Source organism: Protopterus annectens, chromosome 1.part1, assembly GCF_019279795.1.
Source record: "Protopterus annectens isolate FY-2018-M chromosome 1.part1, PAN1.0, whole genome shotgun sequence".
Taxonomy (NCBI): domain Eukaryota; kingdom Metazoa; phylum Chordata; order Ceratodontiformes; family Protopteridae; genus Protopterus; species Protopterus annectens.
Window position 1 is genome coordinate 1,394,083,196 of NC_056726.1, and position 23,619 is coordinate 1,394,106,814.

Below are 23,619 nucleotides of genomic sequence, written 5' to 3' on the forward strand. Positions count from 1 at the left end.
GCATACCTGTAGTCAATTCATAGTGAAGTCATGTGCAAAATAATAACCCTCGTAAGAATGAATACAGGAAATAGTCAAATGTGAATGGGAACACCACTCACCGTGGATTATGTATTGTAACCGCCCCCACCCATATTATGTATTGCCAACATCATAAGCTGCTGTTAGGTGCCCAAACACCTGTGTCTGTAAACACAGATTAAATGTTTAAAATGGACAAACCCTGTCCATGTGCTTTGTCTGACATTTGAACACGGTCAGGGCAGTTCCGTTCACCAGGCGGACAAGCCTAAACCCAGATCACCACATGAACACCCTGACAATTAAAGACCTGTATGTGTCAGGACTATTAGCCTTTGGGTTCTGAATATCCCTGCAGTGATGAAATATGCAGCGTGGGTCCAGAGCAGTAGGGAATAGGGAATGTGTAACATGTAGTACCGCATCTTCCCCAGCAGGAGAATGGATACCTGTGACGTAAGTGAAGCGGTGAGGCATATGTTAATGTAGCTATGTACTATTGGTATGCATATAAATGAGTCAGAACACCAAACGTATAGTGGTTACAGCATCCGGCCAACGTGAATGCAGTCCCGGTTGAACAACGACTACAGCACATATAATGTGAAAGTGTAATGAATGCGTCTGTGCTGTACAGACAGTTAAATATGTAAAGGTGAACATGTGTTTCGCAAACGTCCATTAACCGTATTACAGATAATTACTGGTACTGTCACAAGTAATAAAGCCCATGTAAGCACGAAGACTTAGTAAACATATGTAACCCACAGTGAGGATATGCATGCGTGCCTGTGCGTAACCCGCAATAAGGAAATGCAAGTGCGCCTGTGCGTGTGTGATCCACTCACAGCATAGTAAATGAATGCTGTTTCCCCCATGTTAGTTATACATGGCTCACACCTGTTAACCTCGTAAAGTATGAAACCGGACAAAGCCATGCAAACTACCGGTACAAATAGGGACAATCACCAGATATGTGCCAGAACAAACATAGAAAGTGGATAGAATAACGGGTGTGTCAGTAGCATGGATTATCTGAAGGGTATGCAGTCGTAACCTGAACTGCTTGCCAGAAATCCCCACTGTAAGTCTCAAATGAAATGCCACGACATTGCCAGATAGACACAGGTTTATTTAAAACACAGCGAAGATAAAGGGGCAAGCAGCTGTACACTCTGCGACAATCTGTATAGTGGAAAGGTATGGTATGGATATAGATATATGTGTATACACATAATCCACAGACGTAAACCAAAGCAAGTTATGAAATGAGGATTGTACATGTATATATGTATACACAATAGACTTATGTCCCATAGATATGACATATGTACATAAATAGGCGACGTTATATCTAATATGGGTAGACAAACAGACATGCAGGAAAGGTGAATAAACCAAAGCATTCCAAACCATTGGCCGGAAAGTGACAGTCCAGCAAGTTCTACACTTTAAACATGCAGATAGGTGTCCATTGCAGGACTCCAAAAATTGAATCTTATGTAGTGTCAACCGACATTGACGCAAATCAAGTGACTGCAGCAAATACGAAATAGCTGTACATGCAACAGTATCAGGTGCAAGGGTGACGGCACATGTGTCGATAGAATGTATGACGTACGAACTGATATCTGGAGAGTGGGGAGTGCATATAAGTGTCTCCACACTTCAGTACCACACACATTAAACATGTGTAATGGGTACTGTAGAGGGTTGTCAGGTATGGGAATCATGGGTATGCAGAAATGGGCCTAGGTGTTGTTTGGCAGGGATTTCGTAGGCCCGCCCCATGGGAGTGATGTGGGTATAGCACATGCCTATATTCCCAATAATGGGGCAAACCATCCACTGGATATTGCGGAAACCATTTTGGCAATATGTAGGGCCCTATATCAGTATCATGTAGGCGATTATCATGGATGGACATGCGTACGACCAAGATGGTACCCATAACTGGCAAACTGTCAGAATAACACAGCTGCACTAAGGCATAGTACATGAAATACAAATAGGGACTATATTAGATATACCCCAGACAAAGTCAGAATGTTGTGAGAATACTGGCGTACCCATGAATACGGATGTTATGAGTGTTACTAATCATGTAATGGAAATGTCAGTCACTATTATCTACCGCACAGTCTGTAATGCCTTGCCAGCAATTTACCAGAAAGGCACATCACTATGACAAATGTAACAAGGTCAAACGTCAGGGCATTTACCCATAATGTGTACAGGTTAGGGGTATGAAGGTAACCTGTCCAAAATACATGTACAGAACTAGTGATACTAGGTGGACAGGTGAGAAGAAAGACATCAGGACAAATGAGAAAACATGTACAAGACACACACATGTACTCCGACAAATGTGAATGACAACATATGCCCTGTGAATGTCAATGTGGAAGGTTAATAGACACAAAAGTAATGTGTCCCTCAGGGTGTCATGCAGTGTCACCGTAACAATGTCCAGTCCCCAGACACGCATATGAGCTCTGCCACTGACGGAAAGCGCAAATACTGGCACACGCATACGGTACATGATAGACCAATTAGTGTGGATAAGCAGCTGTTGGCCTGTGTGAGGAATACAACTGTCTGGGTGGGTGTGTCCTGCAATATAAATGTAATGGCATGTGGCCTGTGATGCCGCCATACAGTGTGTGTATTGGTGTCAGAAAGTTGATAGTTTGTTACAGACACATACTCCGCAACTGTACAGATTTACGCAGAATGTGCAGAGTTCTGCCTCATATGTTTGGTGTGTTCCACGTAACAACAGTAACATTCTGGCACTTTCATGATAACTGAAGACATGAAATAATGACACACATGTGAGTAAGACACCAAATCTGACAGAAAAGCCATACTAATGCAAAACCTATTATTGTGTCAACTATCTACATTTGTAAGAGCAACATGTCAATACTGCCCCTATGTGTCCCACTATCAGATAAGGCCTTGTCCATCAACTTGCTCTAGGAGGTGGAGTGGTATGAACAGAAACAGATCCATGTGTGAGGAAACAGCAATATCGACTGCAAGATAACGCAGAAGGTATGAAATGCACTGCAGTAGGACGTGCAGTACTGTCCGCAGGTATGTGCTGACATCAAATGACACAGCAGGCTACATGAAGAACCTATAGGGCTGTCACCTTTACAAATGATGATAGTAGGACATACCCAGAGCCATGCACACAGCACAAATAGACATACACACATCAAAACTAGGCCATGATACATGAAGCCTCCGGCGTGTACGAGTACAGTGAGAGTACAGCAAGGATAGATGTCTGCCAAGATATACAGCAAACGCCTGTAAGGGCGTGTAACACCGCCTGTAACACGGATGTTGCATGGACAATGTTGGGAGTTGCAATATACCCCATTGGTATGTGAAAGCTATGCAAATATGCGATACATGAAACAGTCAGCTGTCCATGCAAGAGCAGAAAATAGATTATATATACATAGATATATATATAGAGAGAGAGAGAGAGATAGATACAGACATACACACACACGTGGCAGGGCTGGTAATCGAATCTACACATGACTACCCTATCACACTACAGCATGACGCATTAAGCAGGAAATGTTGTGAAGGATGTGGGGTAGTCCCCAGTATTACAGAGGTCCGTACATATATACTGTAACAAGCCGTCACATATGTTGACTGTACTACTGCATACCTGTAGTCAATTCATAGTGAAGTCATGTGCAAAATAATAACCCTCGTAAGAATGAATACAGGAAATAGTCAAATGTGAATGGGAACACCACTCACCGTGGATTATGTATTGTAACCGCCCCCACCCATATTATGTATTGCCAACATCATAAGCTGCTGTTAGGTGCCCAAACACCTGTGTCTGTAAACACAGATTAAATGTTTAAAATGGACAAACCCTGTCCATGTGCTTTGTCTGACATTTGAACACGGTCAGGGCAGTTCCGTTCACCAGGCGGACAAGCCTAAACCCAGATCACCACATGAACACCCTGACAATTAAAGACCTGTATGTGTCAGGACTATTAGCCTTTGGGTTCTGAATATCCCTGCAGTGATGAAATATGCAGCGTGGGTCCAGAGCAGTAGGGAATAGGGAATGTGTAACATGTAGTACCGCATCTTCCCCAGCAGGAGAATGGATACCTGTGACGTAAGTGAAGCGGTGAGGCATATGTTAATGTAGCTATGTACTATTGGTATGCATATAAATGAGTCAGAACACCAAACGTATAGTGGTTACAGCATCCGGCCAACGTGAATGCAGTCCCGGTTGAACAACGACTACAGCACATATAATGTGAAAGTGTAATGAATGCGTCTGTGCTGTACAGACAGTTAAATATGTAAAGGTGAGCGTGTGTTTATGGCGTCCATTAACCGTATTACAGATAATTACTGGTACTGTCACAAGTAATAAAGCCCATGTAAGCACGAAGACTTAGTAAACATATGTAACCCACAGTGAGGATATGCATGCGTGCCTGTGCGTAACCCGCAATAAGGAAATGCAAGTGCGCTGTGCGTGTGTGATCCACTCACAGCATAGTAAATGAATGCTGTTTCCCCCATGTTAGTTATACATGGCTCACACCTGTTAACCTCGTAAAGTATGAAACCGGACAAAGCCATGCAAACTACCGGTACAAATAGGGACAATCACCAGATATGTGCCAGAACAAACATAGAAAGTGGATAGAATAACGGGTGTGTCAGTAGCATGGATTATCTGAAGGGTATGCAGTCGTAACCTGAACTGCTTGCCAGAAATCCCCACTGTAAGTCTCAAATGAAATGCCACGACATTGCCAGATAGACACAGGTTTATTTAAAACACAGCGAAGATAAAGGGCAAGCAGCTGTACACTCTCGACAATCTGTATAGTGCAAAGGTATGCTATGGATATAGATATATGTGTATACACATAATCCACAGCCGTAAACCAAAGCAAGTTATGAAATGAGGATTGTACATGTATATATGTATACACAATAGACTTATGTCCCATAGATATGACATATGTACATAAATAGGCGACGTTATATCTAATATGGGTAGACAAACAGACATGCAGGAAAGGTGAATAAACCAAAGCATTCCAAACCATTGGCCGGAAAGTGACAGTCCAGCAAGTTCTACACTTTAAACATGCAGATAGGTGTCCATTGCAGGACTCCAAAAATTGAATCTTATGTAGTGTCAACCGACATTGACGCAAATCAAGTGACTGCAGCAAATACGAAATAGCTGTACATGCAACAGTATCAGGTGCAAGGGTGGCACATGTGTCGATAGAATGTATGACGTGCGAACTGATATCTGGAGAGTGGGAGTGCATATAAGTGTCTCCACACTTCAGTACACACATTAAACATGTGTAATGGGTACTGTAGAGGGTTGTCAGGTATGGGAATCATGGGTATGCAGAAATGGGCCTAGGTGTTGTTTGGCAGGGATTTGAGGCCCGCCCATGGGAGTGATGTGGGTATAGCACATGCCTATATTCCCAATAATGGGGCAAACCATCCACTGGATATTCGCGGAAACCATTTTGGCAATATGTAGGGCCCTATATCAGTATCATGTAGGCGATTATCATGGATGGACATGCGTACGACCAAGATGGTACCCATAACTGGCAAACTGTCAGAATAACACAGCTGCACTAAGGCATAGTACATGAAATACAAATAGGGACTATATTAGATATACCCCAGACAAAGTCAGAATGTTGTGAGAATACTGGCGTACCCATGAATACGGATGTTATGAGTGTTACTAATCATGTAATGGAAATGTCAGTCACTATTATCTACCGCACAGTCTGTAATGCCTTGCCAGCAATTTACCAGAAAGGCACATCACTATGACAAATGTAACAAGGTCAAACGTCAGGGCATTTACCCATAATGTGTACAGGTTAGGGGTATGAAGGTAACCTGTCCAAAATACATGTACAGAACTAGTGATACTAGGTGGACAGGTGAGAAGAAAGACATCAGGACAAATGAGAAAACATGTACAAGACACACACATGTACTCCGACAAATGTGAATGACAACATATGCCCTGTGAATGTCAATGTGGAAGGTTAATAGACACAAAAGTAATGTGTCCCTCAGGGTGTCATGCAGTGTCACCGTAACAATGTCCAGTCCCCCAGACACGTACATGAGCTCTGCCACTGACGGAAAGCGCAAATACTGGCACACGCATACGGTACATTATAGACCAATTAGTGTGGATAAGCAGCTGTTGGCCTGTGTGAGGAATACAACTGTCTGGGTGGGTGTGTCCTGCAATATAAATGTAATGGCATGTGGCCTGTGATGCCGCCATACAGTGTGTGTATTGGTGTCAGAAAGTTGATAGTTTGTTACAGACACATACTCCGCAACTGTACAGATTTACGCAGAATGTGCAGAGTTCTGCCTCATATGTTTGGTGTGTTCCACGTAACAACAGTAACATTCTGGCACTTTCATGATAACTGAAGACATGAAATAATGACACACATGTGAGTAAGACACCAAATCTGACAGAAAAGCCATACTAATGCAAAACCTATTATTGTGTCAACTATCTACATTTGTAAGAGCAACATGTCAATACTGCCCCTATGTGTCCCACTATCAGATAAGGCCTTGTCCATCAACTTGCTCTAGGAGGTGGAGTGGTATGAACAGAAACAGATCCATGTGTGAGGAAACAGCAATATCGACTGCAAGATAACGCAGAAGGTATGAAATGCACTGCAGTAGGACGTGCAGTACTGTCCGCAGGTATGTGCTGACATCAAATGACACAGCAGGCTACATGAAGAACCTATAGGGCTGTCACCTTTACAAATGATGATAGTAGGACATACCCAGAGCCATGCACACAGCACAAATAGACATACACACATCAAAACTAGGCCATGATACATGAAGCCTCCGTGTCATGAGTACAGTGAGAGTACAGCGAGGATAGATGTCTGCCAAGATATACAGCAAACGCCTGTAAGGGCGTGTAACACCGCCCGTAACACGGATGTTGCATGGACAATGTTGGGAGTTGCAATATACCCCATTGGTATGTGAAAGCTATGCAAATATGCGATACATGAAACAGTCAGCTGTCCATGCAAGAGCAGAAAATAGATTATATATACATAGATATATATATAGAGAGAGAGAGAGATAGATACAGACATACACACACACGTGGCAGGGCTGGTAATCGAATCTACACATGACTACCCTATCACACTACAGCATGACGCATTTACAGAACATGCTACTGAGATTATTAAACACAGCAGACACACAGGCATTCTACTACGTGCGTGTCAACATCCGCAAAGACAAAGACATCAGCAGGATACATCTGTGTTGTGAAGCATCTAAAAGCATAACCTGAGTCCCCAGGTGGACAGGAGCATGCACACATGCACATCTGGCAGGCCTGGGAATCGAACTTACACCTAACTACCCTATCACACTACAGCATGACGCATTTACAGAACACGCTACCGAGATTACTAAACACAGCAGACACACAGGCATTCTACTAGGTGCGTGTCAACATCCGCAAAGACAAAGATGTCAGCAGGATACATCTGTGTTGCGATGCGTCTAAAAGCATAACCTGAGTCCCCAGGCGGATGGGAGCATGCACACACACACACACACACACACACACACACACACACACACACACATCTGGCAGGCCTGGGAATCGAACTTACACCTAACTACCCTATCACACTACAGCATGACGCATTTACAGAGCAGCGCTACGAGATTACTGAACACAGCACTCCCAGAGGCATACTTCTAGGTGGGTGACATCATCCGCAAAGGCAAAGACGCCGATAGGGAATGTATGTGTTGTGAGGCATCTAAAAGCTTTACTGTGTCCCCAGGCAGCTGGAAACACACACACACTTGGAAGGGCCGGGAGTTGAACACACACCTACCTACTTTAACACACTACAGCATTACGCATTTACAGAACGCGCTAGCGAGATTACTGAGCACAGCACTCCCAGAGGCATACTTCTAGGTGGGTGACATCATCCACAAAGGCAAAGACGCCGGTAGGGAATGTATGTGTTGTGAGGCATCTAAAAGCTTTAGTGTGTCCCCAGGCAGCTGGAAACACACACACACTTGGAAGGGCCGGGAGTTGAACACACACCTACCTACTCTAACACACTACAGCATTACGCATTTACAGAACACGCTAGCGAGATTACTGAGCACAGCACTCCCAGAGGCATACTTCTAGGTGGGTGACATCATCCGCAAAGGCAAAGACGCTGGTAGGGAATGTATGTGTTGTGAGGCATCTAAAAGCTTTACTGTGTCCCCAGGCAGCTGGAAACACACACACACACACACACACACACACACACACACACACACACTTGGAAGGGCCAGTAGTTGAACACACAACTACCTACTCTAACATACTGCAGCATTACGCATTTACAGAATGCGCTACCGAGATTACTGAACACAGCACTCCCAGAGGCATACTTCTAGGTGGGTGACATCATCCGCAAAGGCAAAGACGCCGGTAGGGAATGTATGTGTTGTGAGGCATCTAAAAGCTTTAGTGTGTCCCCAGGCAGCTGGAAACACACACACACACACACACACACACTTGGAAGGGCCAGGAGTTGAACACACACCTACCTACTCTAACACACTACAGTATTACACATTAACAGAACGTGCTACCGAGATTACTGAGCACAGCACTCCCAGAGGCATACTTCTAGGTGGGTGACATCATCCGCAAAGGCAAAGATGCCGATAGGGAATGTTTAGAGAGTGAGCAGTCTGAAAGCATATTACCGTCCCAAAGTAGACATACACAAACACGCCAGTGCTGTCAACGGGCCAACTAAATATCTACGGAGCACAACAACACTGAATAGATATGGGATGCGCCACAGACAGTACACCCTTCGAGAGAGCAACAAGTGTGTTCAATGTAGGCATCCATCGTGACATTGAAATTGGACATCTGGTGCCTGCATGACCACCATGGCTATACAGGATGTCAATGGCCATGCCCACATGCTTAGTATCACACGTCTGTTTGGAATGTACTGTGTGTCCATCTACACAATGGTGTACTGGGCATGCTCACACACTTAGCTGTTGCAAAGGGCCAACTTGCATGCACACGGAGTCTAATCATGGAAGGGCGCAGTGTGGAATGTACTGTGTCCATCTACACAACGGCGTACTGGGCATGCTCACACACTTAGCAGTTGCAAAGGGCCATCTTGCATGCACACAGAGTCTAATCACGGAGGGGCGCAGTGTGGAATGTACTGTGCGTCCATCTACACAACGGCATACTGGGCATGCTCACACACTTAGCTGTTGCAAAGGGCCATCTTGCATGCACACGGAGTCTAATCACGGAGGGGCGCAGTGTGGAATGTACTGTGCATCCATCTACACAACGGCGTACTGGGCATGCTCACACACTTAGCTGTTGCAAAGGGCCATCTTGCATGCACACGGAGTATAATCATGGAGGGGCACAGTGTGGAATGTACTGTGTGTCCATCTACACAATGGCATACTGGGCATGCTCACACACTTAGCTGTTGCAAAGGGCGATCTTGCATGCAGATGGAGTGTACACACAGAAGGACACAGTAAGGTATAACTGCCCCCACGCACAGGGTGGTCACACATGCAGTGACCTGTACACACACAGCTGCCATCACAGCTGTCACAGGTGCAGGTCACACATGTACACACTGCAGTGTACACTGTAGCTGTCAAGTCAGCACCATGTCGTTGGTGCAGCACTACACAGCCTTACGGTCCAACAACACCATGTGACACATGACCACTGGGCTGTACAGCGGTGTACACCAGCTGTGCAGAGTACACACGTACCAACAGGGATCCAACAGGTGTTATGCATTGCAATGATACCAGTATACATGAACAGGTCGGCTCAAGACATACCATGGCCCTTACACAGCTGTGACACCTGACTGTTGCTGTACACCAATGAACACACATCTGGGTATGTCATACATGTGATTGTGTGGATGTGTGCATGGACTGCACACACAACACATACATACATGGCCTTTGATGTACCTCGTGCATAACACTGGCCTAATCAATGCTACATGAATTGAAGGTGGGCCCATTTCTGTTGAATGCTCACACTACAGGGGGTAGCAGTGTTGACGGGACACATACCCTTTTACTGGTCGCCTGTGACACCCGTGATATCATACCGCAGTCCATGTGTTATGTATGTCAACACACATGTCCAACAATAGCAATGCATACAAACATGGCAACAGGAGACACATGTGACATCTGTACTGTGCATGCAGCAAACATGCATGTGCAGTGGCCAATGTCCGTAACATAGTTGCACCTACCTCGACATGCAGACGCAATGCAGACCCATCATTGACATCTGTATACGGTGACATACAAACAGCACGTATGGAGGGATGTGTGTACATAACGTGGTGAACCACCTGTCTAGATGTATGTGTGCAGGGGGTGGCTCTCAGTTGTGTCACACACCATCCTATCATGCCATGTGCTAACTGTACGCTATGTCGCTGTTACGTGACGGTGCTGACATAATGCATACACAGCGGTCAGGTGTTAACAACTATATGTCATATGGCACCTGTAACACCTACAACCTCTCGTGTGTATATAGCAGCACATTTGCCATATATAGTGTTGGTACACATAATGCAATCAATACCGCTGCATGTCCATCAAACGTGTCATCATATGGCTGGTGTATCATTCCCAGCACTGCCATGTGTGTCCGAATGTGTGACCAGGGATGCCACATATCGCGGGGAATATGTCCCAGTTGCTACAAATCCCTGTACACCATTGTAGAGAACTGTACATACGTCAGTGTGGGAAGCATGACGTTCACCGGTGAGGTGCATCACACACATCGGCTGTCCATATACACATGTGTGGTCACCACAGTGTGTGTGTGTCTGTATGTATGTCTGGTGCTTGGTGTGAGTGTGTATGCTAATATACGGTGGGAAATTATCACTGGCCCCACGTGTTGACTAACCCATGATGGTGATGCATTGCACAACCCTGTTGATGCCATAGGTCCCAGCCATACTGGCTACCTGTGCATGTCCCTTCTCTGTGACATGTCGTGTGGGTGCATAGTACTGTGAGGGTGATGACCACAAAGGCAAGGGTCCCCAGCTGCACACTATGGGGTGTGCGTTATAGTGGTGTACACCCCGTGACTGCGGCCATGTTCACGTACTGTTACAGGGTCCTACTGCTGCACAGTGTGGCCTCCAGCTACCAAGTGACACCTCACATCATCATTGGCCAGGCCGCTGTGTACAACCCCTGCACCATGTCACAATACCTGTAATGTGTCCTGCTATGTATGTCATGTCTCTGTCCAGTGTAGCCTGTGGCACCGACCACATGCGTCAGGTGCACTATATGTGCGGACATCTGTGTCATGTTTGTGTGTCCAACAGTCAGGATGAAGGTACATGTAGCATGCTGATATTGCCAGACGTGCCTCTGTGTACTCCACAGTTACACGTGGGGGACTGCAAACACTGCTACCTGTAGGCACATGCAAGTACACCATAGGAGGGAACCAGGGTATCACAACCAACATGGTGCTGCAGATGTAACCGAGACACATACCGTGAACACATCACAATGCATGCTGCACCTGCACTACATGGTGTGACTGGTGCATGTCGACAGTACACAACCTATGTCACATACACAACTCAGTATTCACACACGACCACTGCAACATACACATCCCTCACTATGCATACACAGGTATTACATACACCTCTCACTATGCTGTTCACCCTGTGCATCAGAATATTTGTGCATAACCCTGCACCAATGGTGTGGATGACGGGGATGCGGCACAGGTGTCATCATATGCACAGGGTGATATGTTTGCCAGGGGCATAGGCTGCACACAACCACTGCAACATACACATCCCTCACTATGCATACACAGGTATTACATACACCTCTCACTATGCTGTTCACCCTGTGCATCAGAATATTTGTGCATAACCCTGCACCGATGGTGTGGATGACAGGGATGTGGCACAGGCTTCATCATATGCACAGGGTGATATGTTTGCCAGGGGCATAGGCTGCACCAATGGATAACATCATGTGTGTGTGTAAGGGCCAGTGAGTTGACTGGACATGTCTGTGCAGAATGCATGTGGATGTTGTGGAGCCCTACAGTTGTGTTTGCTGTGTGCGTGTATGTGTGTACACAGTTCTGCCATTTGTGATGCCTACACGGGGTATAATTGACAGCCCCAGATTGTACAGTGCAGGTTGTACAGCTCACTGTGTCCGTCCACGGCCACATGACCTGTGCCTGCCTGGGGGTTGCACGGGCACTATCAGGTGAAGGTACAGAGTGGCTACTGTCCGACGACACATGTCCACTGGAAACGTGTCCCCGCTGAGACTGTCCAGGGCCACGTCCACGTGGCCTGCTGTGTCCTGGTGTTGACAGCGCAGCAGCAGCTGCACTGCTACTGCTACCAGCACTATGGGAGTGGGCATGTGAGGTGGCACGCTCACGTCAACCTACACTAGGTGGTGTTGCTGGCCTACATCCATGTGGCCTACGCCTCACTCCTACCAGGTGTTCCAGCACAGACAGCTCCCGCTCGTGGATTGCCATGCCTCGGTCAAGGATTCTGACCATTTCATCTAGTCGCCTATCCAGAACATTAGCAATCTGCTGTTGAGCATTTGCCAGTGCCTGGATGTTGTCATTTAGGGTATGGATAGCAGCCCTCTGCAGCCTCTGCCCTTCTCTGTTCTGCCGTTCAGCACGTGCCTGTGCCGCCATTACAGTCTGGAACATGCGTCTGGTGATACCAGCTGCTGCGCTCTGTCCTGCAGGTGCATGTCTGCCAGAGGTCCTCCTACGAGCAGCACCGGCCACATGCCTGTGTGGCACATCTGCAGTCATTACACTGACACCATGGTGTGTAGACACACCTTCTGTAGCCACCACCCGTTCCTGTTCCACGCCAACAGACGCTGACTGTCCTTCCTCTATGGCCACTAGTGATGCGGTATGTGTTGGCAGCAGAACTGTGTGCGGGGAAGAGGGGGACATAGCTGGGATGGTAACCATTGGCACAGATTCAGCCCCTGACAACCCTGCCTGTACCTCATGCATATGTTCATCACCGCTAGTATCTGTGGGGACACTAACATCAGATGGACCGCAGGAGGGTAACGCACCTACATCACCTGTGAATGCAAAGAAATACTGTAAAGTACAATAGGCACAGACATACACACACAGACACACACACAGACACACACAGACACACAGACACACCATGCATGTGATTTGTCAGATGGCATGCAGCATGCCTGCGATAGAGCAGAGGGCATGCAGCTCAGACATTAATAGTGTTAGTAAGCATACCTCCCTGGGGTGCACACTACAGCAAGCAGGTGTCATATCAGTAGCCATGCAGTTCACACAATCATGGTAGTATGCATGCATCCCCATGATACACCATGTGGCCCAGAACAGGATAACAGTACACATGGCTGGCGTGACCTTGACATGTAATTTGCTGACATGTGCATTAACATGCATACATGTTTGACACAATGGTGTCCTGACACATGTACAGCATCATAATGGGCTTCACATTGCAGTGTTATGTGTATGCCCTACAGATAGAATGCATGTTTAGCAAATGTGCATGAGCACGGGAGGGTAGTGTGAGCCGTCTACATTGCTATACAGTGTGAAGTACAGACACTGTGCCATTGCATGGCAACATGAGGCATGTATGTTGCTGTAGGATGCATAATATGTACACATTGCATAGCCATAACTGCAACACAGTCGTGATGTTCGACAGATCGTATATAGTAGACTTCAGTGACACCTCCAGTAGCTGTGCACAGGCTTTTAGGTTGTCCACTGTACCACATCAACTGTATAATCGGTCAACTAAGGCTATAATTGGACCATGTGTGGACAATGTGCAACAGGGTGTATACACATCCCATGTACTGTGTGGTTACATGTCTCTGGCCATCCCCCATGGCCATGTGTGCACATGTGGTGGCCAATTGTGTGTGATGGGCATCTTCTCCACATGTCTGTGTGGTCCCATATGACATGCACCCATACATGTCAGATATGTCACATTCCACAGGTCTATGCAGACAACAGGTTGTATGTTTGGTATGTGGGGTATAGGTCATGTGATAGTGTGACAATATTGCAGACAGAACACTACATGTCTGGAACATGTCAGGTGGCACATCACAATGTGTGCACCCGATGCAGGGGCATATGACACAATGGTGACACTTGTGGGCTGCCCATATCACAGCTCACTGTGTGGTACTGTGTGCGTACCACACATGTTGTTCCAATGCATACTACATATGCCCCCATTGTAGAACACCTCCACCTTTGTATGCACAGCTGACCACACATGTTGCAATGACAAGTACTGTGGTTTCAAGTCTGTGTATCATTACGTGTGAATATATTGCACATGGGTGGCATGTGTGAATGCATGGTGGTGCGACCTGCATATCGTGACTGGAACAAACATCAGGTGTGCAAGTGTTAACTGGCCACATGGCAAATAGATCTACACTGTAACATGCCTGATACTTCTGACAGTCTCACCTGCAACGGACCCATGTTTGTGCGGCACGCCAGAGGTACCTGTATAGGGGTGACACACCAGTATGAACATTATCCATGACTGTATGACAGCCACAGGTTGCACTGTGCATGTGCACACATTCACCTGTGTAATAGCATATAGTATGCACATGTGTGCATACACAACGTAGCATACTGTAGTATGCAGCATGTGTGTCCACATACCTGGCATATGTTGTTACTTTACATTATGTACAGTGACACATACAACTACATGGGATATAATAGCCATATGTGCATTACTGACTTACCAGGCAATTCCAGGCTCATTGGTTGGGAGACACCCACCTCCACGGTGGCAGCTAGTGTTTCTGGATGCTGTTCCCCTGGGTGTCCCCAGACTGGCCAGTAGCTCCTTGGTGTGTGTGAGTGGGGGCTGGGTTGGTGGCCCACCACCTGTTCCACCTTGTTCCCTGGCGATTGCAGTGGCACGCTGTTTTGCATGTCATATCAGGTCCGTGCAGTGTCTGCGCACCTGCTGGTAGGTGCGGTTATGGCCACCCACATCGTTCATTCTCCTGCGTAGATCCTGCCACAGGTCATCCTGCTGCTGGGCATGCTGTGGCACATGGCTAAACAACAAGTCATAGTTGTCATGGAGCTGTGGGATGAGGACATCATCCTCCTGGTGGGTGTATGCTGGGAGGTGTGTACGGGGCATTATCTGTAAAACATAATGATGGTGACAGGTCACAGTTTCAGAGATGTACAGAGATAATGCTGCACATACATTTCTATGACATCTACTGCATCTGCACAGTTATCTTTACAAAGCACCATGACACTGACACGACTGATGTGTTTGTGTCACACATGTCACACCCATTATGCATTGGATATCATCACCATATATGTGTGTCACCTCATTACAGTGTTCATACTCCATGTAAATGCTGTCTTGCTGTGGGCATGTCTATTTGCCTGCACTTGTGTTCTTACCTATCTGCACATGCCTCGATGTGTCCACTGTACTACTGTTGACCTGGATGCCGTGTATATGTCACATATCAACACAGACACAGCCGGAATGGACTTGAGCAGTGATAATGCACACATACGCATGGACACCTGTACATGCATGTGTTTTGCCATATACATCTACACAGCACTGTACAACTGTTCAACATCCTGACACGGATCGCCTGTATTACACGTGTGATAGACATGGGACAAAGGATAGTCAGACGACATTCGCAGGGATGGTCATCAACCATAGCATGTGCGGGCACGGTTTCCATGCTGTTACAGACTGCCATTGTGCCACCGCAAGCTGCATCAGTGTCACATTACTGATAGTACATCTACCATGCGGCCATCACACCATGTATGACTGGGATGACATCTGCAGCTTTGATGGACAGGGTTGCATGATATGGCGGGAGTATGTCACATATATGGCACAGGGATCTGTCCAGCCTGTGGCGATCCTAGTATTAGGACGGTGGCTGTCCATGACATATGTCATATAGATCAGAATATGGACATGTAGCATGTCCATCATCATGGTGTAGCAAATGTCCTTCTGCAAGGTAGACGGCATGCTGCATAGTGGGGGTGTGGATTGTGAAGGCTGTTATCGCGCATCCATGCATAGCCATTACCTCTTACAGGTGGTATGTGATCCAATATTGGTCACCACAGTGCTGTATATGCCTGGCCACTGATCTCCGTGCTCATGGATGGCACCCTGACATGACATGGGTACCTCAGATGACTACCTAAGGGGCCTGGAGACGTCACCATGTCGGGGGTGCATGGCACAGCACCATCCCTTACACAGTGTCCATATTTTTGACCACAGCGTAGGTAGCAGTTTATGGGTACAGGGATGTTCACTTAGCGGTGACACTGCTGGTATCATCCACATATGTCACACACCTCACACACACAGCCCATTCTGTATGTTGTTCACAACACTGACACAGCTAAACTGATAGGTCATGGCCATTCACAGCCTTACATACACAGATGCCTAACATTTGTGTGTGTGGTATGGGCTACAATGAGGGTGGGGCACAACACATTAACCCTGTTGTACTCTATCTGGCACAGATGTGATGTGCACATGTCACTCTTGCACCTTTTGTAGTTGTGGGTCTGTCAGCAGGCCACTGATGGAACACACCTGTGACATGCAAAGGTATTTGTAATCAAATATCCATGCTATCTTGTACATCTGTACTGCTAACATCTACAGAGCTAATGGTTCATGGACATGCACACCAGACTCAGCAGGGTTATAGTGCGGTGCCACCCTAAATGACTGTCATCACCACTTGTGGGTTGATATTATCCAACACCCTATCTGTATTGTATGGTCATGCTAGGCACTTGTTCAGAACATGTGAGCATGTCATGAGCTAATGATTACTATAGCGCCCATTCCACACCATTTCCCACAGGTACACTGGCTGTCCTACACTTCCCAGCTTGCTTAAGGTACGACAGCTGTTGTACACACGTAACGCACATATCCTGTGGGACATGGTTGTATATGCAGGCATGTACAACTGTCACGTACCAGTGCTACTGCCTGTCTATATGAGGGATATGTCGTACATGTGGCAATAGAGCAATTGTCTCGTGTACACATTCAATGCTCACTTCCCAACATACGGCACTACAGCCTGTGGGGGATGCACGTCTGCAGCCGTGCTGGGCCCATAGCTCTCAGGTGTACCTCATTACAGGGAACGTGCTTAATTTGGGGTTCTAAAAGGTGCATGTTCCTCAAGGTTCCACGTTGGAAGGGTCTGTCACACATTCATTGTTGTACATAGTTTACCTGCTAGCCATGGCTAGATAGATGAGAATCATAGTAATTCATTGGAATATCTGTTTTATACGTAAGACCAGCCTATTTTAGCCATCATATGCCCTTCCTAGTTGACGCTGTTAGTAAGCCAGTTGTAAGTGTTCCATGTTTCGCCCATTTGTCACACTGTATGAGGGCTAATGTTCCTTATTTTGGGGACAGGAGGCAGACAGCTATGGCTGGGGGTAATGCTGTCGCCAACCCTGACTGCACCTGACAGTCATTTGGGGATCTGTAACATTCGCAACACACCCCACCCATCACATAGTCTCACATAATCTACACCACTGGCCACACCTACGAGGACAACCTGTGCAGTACGTCTCCATACTCACTGTAGGCACCAGAGGTAGCCCCCATCATGGAAGACAACATCACCAGCTTATAGCCCACAGACTCATGTGTGCCCACCACATACAGCCAATAGTGTGTCATAACATTCACAACACACCAGTCATAGCTGACTCTGTAGGGTGTCGCACTGCAGTTCCACACAGCAGGCTACACAAGGCGTTAGTCGCTTACATCTTGCTGTCGGGTAAATGCGTCTGCAACATAACCTATGCACCCATGCTACACCTCACCAGGTATGATATGTCTGTCATTCGCCATGTTAGTGTGACTGCCCTGTGATGCCACTTCACAGACTACGTGTGCAGGGACATGCAATAGCTCACCAGTCTTATAGCCCTGAGGGTGTGGGCCTAGCCCTGGGGAGCATTTTGCATTTGTCCAGACATGATACCACTGTACAATGACCGACTGTGTCACTTCAGCAGTTGCCTATGCTCCTATTGTCATTCCACAGGCATGTGGTATCTGTCCGCTATGACTGTCCTGGTCAAACACAATGCTGTGGCACAGATGACTTGCACCTGTCAGCCCTGGGAGTACAGCTCACATGCTAGGCTCTTGCTGCTGCTATACTGCCTGTCCTGCACAGTTTCCAATAACTGTCACCGGCAGGGTGGTAACTGGCATGCGCGACATGGGGTCATGTGACACATTGCTTGCATCTTCCCCTGTGACGCATGCAGGCAAGGCACACCTTATAATGCACCACTCCAACATCTCTGCAGTGACTGGGACCTGCCTGTAGGCTCTGTAGAGTACACCTGCAATGACAGGTTATAGACGGAGTATACCTTCCAGGCACATACTTGGGCCGGCACACCCACAGCTGAGGGGTTCCCATATCCCACTATGTTTTGCACACATCCTGGCAAGTTGCTTAGCACAATGCATCAGAGGTGCTCCACGTGCAACTAACTGTGTCCAGGACCGCTATACACATTGTAACAAGCGACAGAGTCAACATCATACCCCACGGGTAACATACCTTCTATGGTGGTATAGTGGACAGTGGGCCTCAGCTACTACTGTTGTGTGACTGACACTACCCCACACTTCACTGGGATAGCCACTCATGTACCGACACATCCATGAGTCAGACCCTCCACTCTGCTGGTTCAACACATACACACCACCTCCAAGACCTACATTACCCTTGGCATGAACACTACCACCATGTGACTGGCATTACACACCTGGGGTTATCCCCTCATTGGTGGATTCTGAACATATGCTAATCTACCATGTTAGCCACATCCCGGAAACACACCCATCACAGCATACACAGTACATGTGTACTACTACACCTACTACAGACATCTGCTGACAGCGGTTGTTAACAACATGACACCCGTGCAGATGGACAATGCACATACAAATGCTGACACATACCCCAGTGCACTTAATTAGCATGTACACAACTGCATGGATTATGCTATTCCACACAGAGCCATGATGGTACACACCAGATAACAGACGCCACTCTGGTGGTCATGTTCCATGGACATATGATGTACAACAGCAGGTGTAGGCTGTTGCACAGTGGTGTACATTCCCATGTGTGGGGTGGCTCACTGGTCAGCCGTGGTGGGGCCACAGGGTCCCTCATCACATACTCCAAGACTAGCTACGTAAACATGACTGCCACACATTCCGGGGTGTACCACCAGGCATTATGGTAGTATGTCAGTATTCAATGGCAACACCCACATCTGCTGTCACATACAACAGTCACTCAGGAACATTGCAGACCCAGGTATTGTTGGCAACATGCTGGAGGATGGATTCAATGCTGACAGTACACCCTCTCACTCACTACAGGGCCAATCCATACATGAACATTGTGGTGTCCCTGTGGTCACACCTACACAGTACTGACCTACACTCTATGTGTCCTGGGACACTGGCCCCATGTCACCTTCCAACATCCCAGGCTGTGATGTCCACCAACCTCTGAATTACTTGTCTCCCCACTAGGCCACCATATTCAGTAATAGCCTTGTTTCAGACATTGTAGACCCTGAATGGCACACAGCAGCATTTATCACATTACACACAGGTGGCACCGCATTGCACGAGTGGGACTATAGTCCTACACACCTGACTGGACTGTTCTGCGTGGCTATGGGGCACATCATCAAGGACGTCATTCTCAGAGACATTGTTGGTCTCCCGTCCTCTGCTGCCACCCGGGTTGGGCTTGTTAAGGCCAGAGCATGGCCCCTACACATGGTGGACTCCTTTCATACAGTTACCAGGGCAGTTGCTGATGGTGCGGGAGTCCACACATCCTACATTGTCCTCTCATTGCCTTTCAGCACCATTCCCCATTCTGATATTGACAACATACACATCCACCTGCACATCGTACCCTGTGTCTCAGGATGTTATGCTGTGTGGCTCATGGACAGGACACACAGTGAGGCCAGCATACCATAGTACCTACTACATGTCAGGTACTTTGGCATACCACAGTCCTCAGTCATAGGGCCCCTCATGTTAAGTATATGCTTCCCTGCAGAACAGGCTGGCACAGGGGACTTTCCCTGCCTAGCTTTAGAACCCCTACATACCAAGCACCATGATTGCTCCACCAGCTGATACTGACTCCAACCATACGGGTGTCGCTGTGACAGATACATAATATGACTATCATGGCATCAAGCTGCATGACACAAGGTGCATGCACATCACCTTTGCATTACACCATTCACCCACTGACTATCACATGGATGGTAGTCCCCTACATACATATCACATTGTACATGTTTGCAGTACACACATATGTCGCACCCACTCCTGTGGTTACCGTATTGCCACTGTGGCGTGGATATCCTCCTACGTGGCTACACCTATCTGTACTGGGTGTGTAACTGGTACATAGGCACCCATTGTACCTCTGAACTCAAGACATATACACACATTCAAGGGTACACCACCCCATTTAGGGTGTACCTTACATAACAGCTACAGCTTTACATGCCACAACATTAACACGCCATGACGTTTACTGAGCTCCGACAGTTTAAATATGCGGCTGCACTACGGACACCATATCTGTACACATTTGCATACTACATACTCAGGGGTGACCTCTGCTGATCAGACAGGGCCCATGTCCACAACATTATTGATGGATATACTCCTCATACGCAACATAAGCAGAGGCCACTGTGAGCAACATGCTCATGGATATGTGCACACACGCCACAATGAGTGGGATGTGCTTCTGGTTACATTCCCAAACAGGACACTCACCATGTTGTGGAACATATGTCCTCTGTACATCACGCAGGGACACTCAGTAGCACTGTTCATGTGATACCTCCCTTGGTGGTTGGGAGACACATGTAGGCCTGGGATCACTGCAGTGGCTGTACTGTGCAGTGGTGCAGGTGACACCTGGCTCTGCTCTTCACAGGACACTACCCTGGAGAGGTGCCACTAGTGTGAACACTGTAGTTGTGCTTACACATGGACTTGACAGACTGCATCGTACCCCACTATGCACCTGTGCAGCTATTACATGTCCTTTGTGCATGGTTACTTGGTAGCCCTTCCATTTAGATTAGCTATCATGCTATTACTATGTCCCATACCTACAGGCCATATGTATCCTGTTATTGTACATACCAATAGACGATACCTGTGGTATGCATGATATGCCTGTTATGCTGTGTAGAATATCTGTCATATCTACCTATAATACTATACATTACACATATTTCACATAGTATCCCATAATGCAAAGCATACTTGCTCAGCAGGACCACCTTACATATGTCATTAATGTTATTTACCCATACACATGCGTGCTGTGACAGTATATCAACATATACTATCCCCTGCTATGGCACGTCCTTGTTGGACATACCCTACCATTGACGGCGGGTTGTATGGCATCGTTCTGTTTAATGGCCTCATGTAGCATCCCTTCTTGTGTCTGTGCTGTGTACCTTGTGTCCCACTGCTGGACGCACAGATTCTACAAGCGTTAGTATGCTCAGCAAGACATCACTACATCAATACCTTTCCCCACTTTATGCATTGCGGACACGTTTACTTAATGCAAACCAGGCTATACATACAGTAATACTAATTAATACAGATCATGCTATACATAGCCTTACATATCGGGCGTTCTACATACCTTGTTGGCGTTATGGCGTTTCGTTTCTATCTCTCTCACAGTGTTTCAACTGTTTTTCGGTATGAGCATACAGTTTGAATGTCTGGCAAGTCATCCTTATATACATCGATACCTGAAACATGTGGATTCTTCCCGCCAATTGGTGTTCCTGAGTGACTAATTACTTGCATATCAGCTGTGCAGCTACTCCATTCACCAATTACGCGGCGACAGTGGGGTATAATTGGATTCTCCACTTGGGCGTTGCCTATTTGCCCTACCTTCGGGGAGACGGTCTGTATTGTGTTTTGTTAGGAGTAACTGCAACTGCTATGCATGGAGACAAGTATAGTTTGGATTCATGTCCCCCATGGATTGTGTGTGACAGGTAGAGTATTTGGTTCAACATGTGGGTGTACCTGTCATCCCGACGTCTGTTAATGGAGTATTGCAATCAATACCTGTAACATGGCTGTTTGTTCCATTATACAACGCCTGCAATTTTGCATGTCGCCTTTAATTGTGTCTCTCACACGGTATGTTGAGGGTTCTGCAGATGTAATTGACTGACTGGATGTTTGTGCTGCTATTACAGTTTGTATTGCTTTAGTTTCTAGTGTGGGGGATGTCGGTGGTTGTACGTAACATATACGGTTTGTTGGCCTTGCATTTCTACATAATCCGTATATATGTGTGTGGGCTCCGTCCCTGATTAGAGAGCTAACAGTTAGTAGACTTATGTTACGGGATTGTACGTTGGGCCATTGTTAATTGGTTTCTATATCATCTGCAGGTGAGCTTGCTACTTGTATACCTCCGTAATTGCAGCGATATATCAGGGGATATGTGTAGGCGACAGCTATCCCATGTATTTCTGTCCCAGATATTTGCAGTCATTGTGGTTGTGTTGTTAAAAGAGCCTGTTTGCCATGGGTTGACACCTTATCATATGGTCATTGTTGGACACTTGTGGGACACAAAGCAGTGTTTACAGGCCAACACGTAGCCACAGTCAGTACACAGGTAGCACATACTTTTATCCTCACTACATACCTATTGTTGTGACTTTGGATACTTATCATATTGCATGTAACATTTAAGTTTCTTACATACAGGCATAACTATTAAATACGACTATTACATTATATATGGGACATATTTATGTCCTACCATCTCGGACATTTGCCCTTTGTACTGTTTTATGTCAGGACACACCTGCCCAGGGTGGGGATGTCCCTCCTACTGTGGTACAGGTAGTAACCGTATGCCTACGGCTAGCTATACCCACACCTACCATACTGGTCTGCCTCTAACTTGGCACCAACATACACATGTTGCGGACACACACACACGGTACAGTCACACAGAAATGCACATGGCACCCTCAACGCACACTTACACAGACTATGGCACTCACAGACACAGTTGAACACAGTACCTACGTGGACTGCGACACCGTCAGCGGTGACTAACCGTCCCTTCATATCATCATACTATTACTCGCGGATGTACTGTTCCGGTACTGTGTTCTATCGGTCT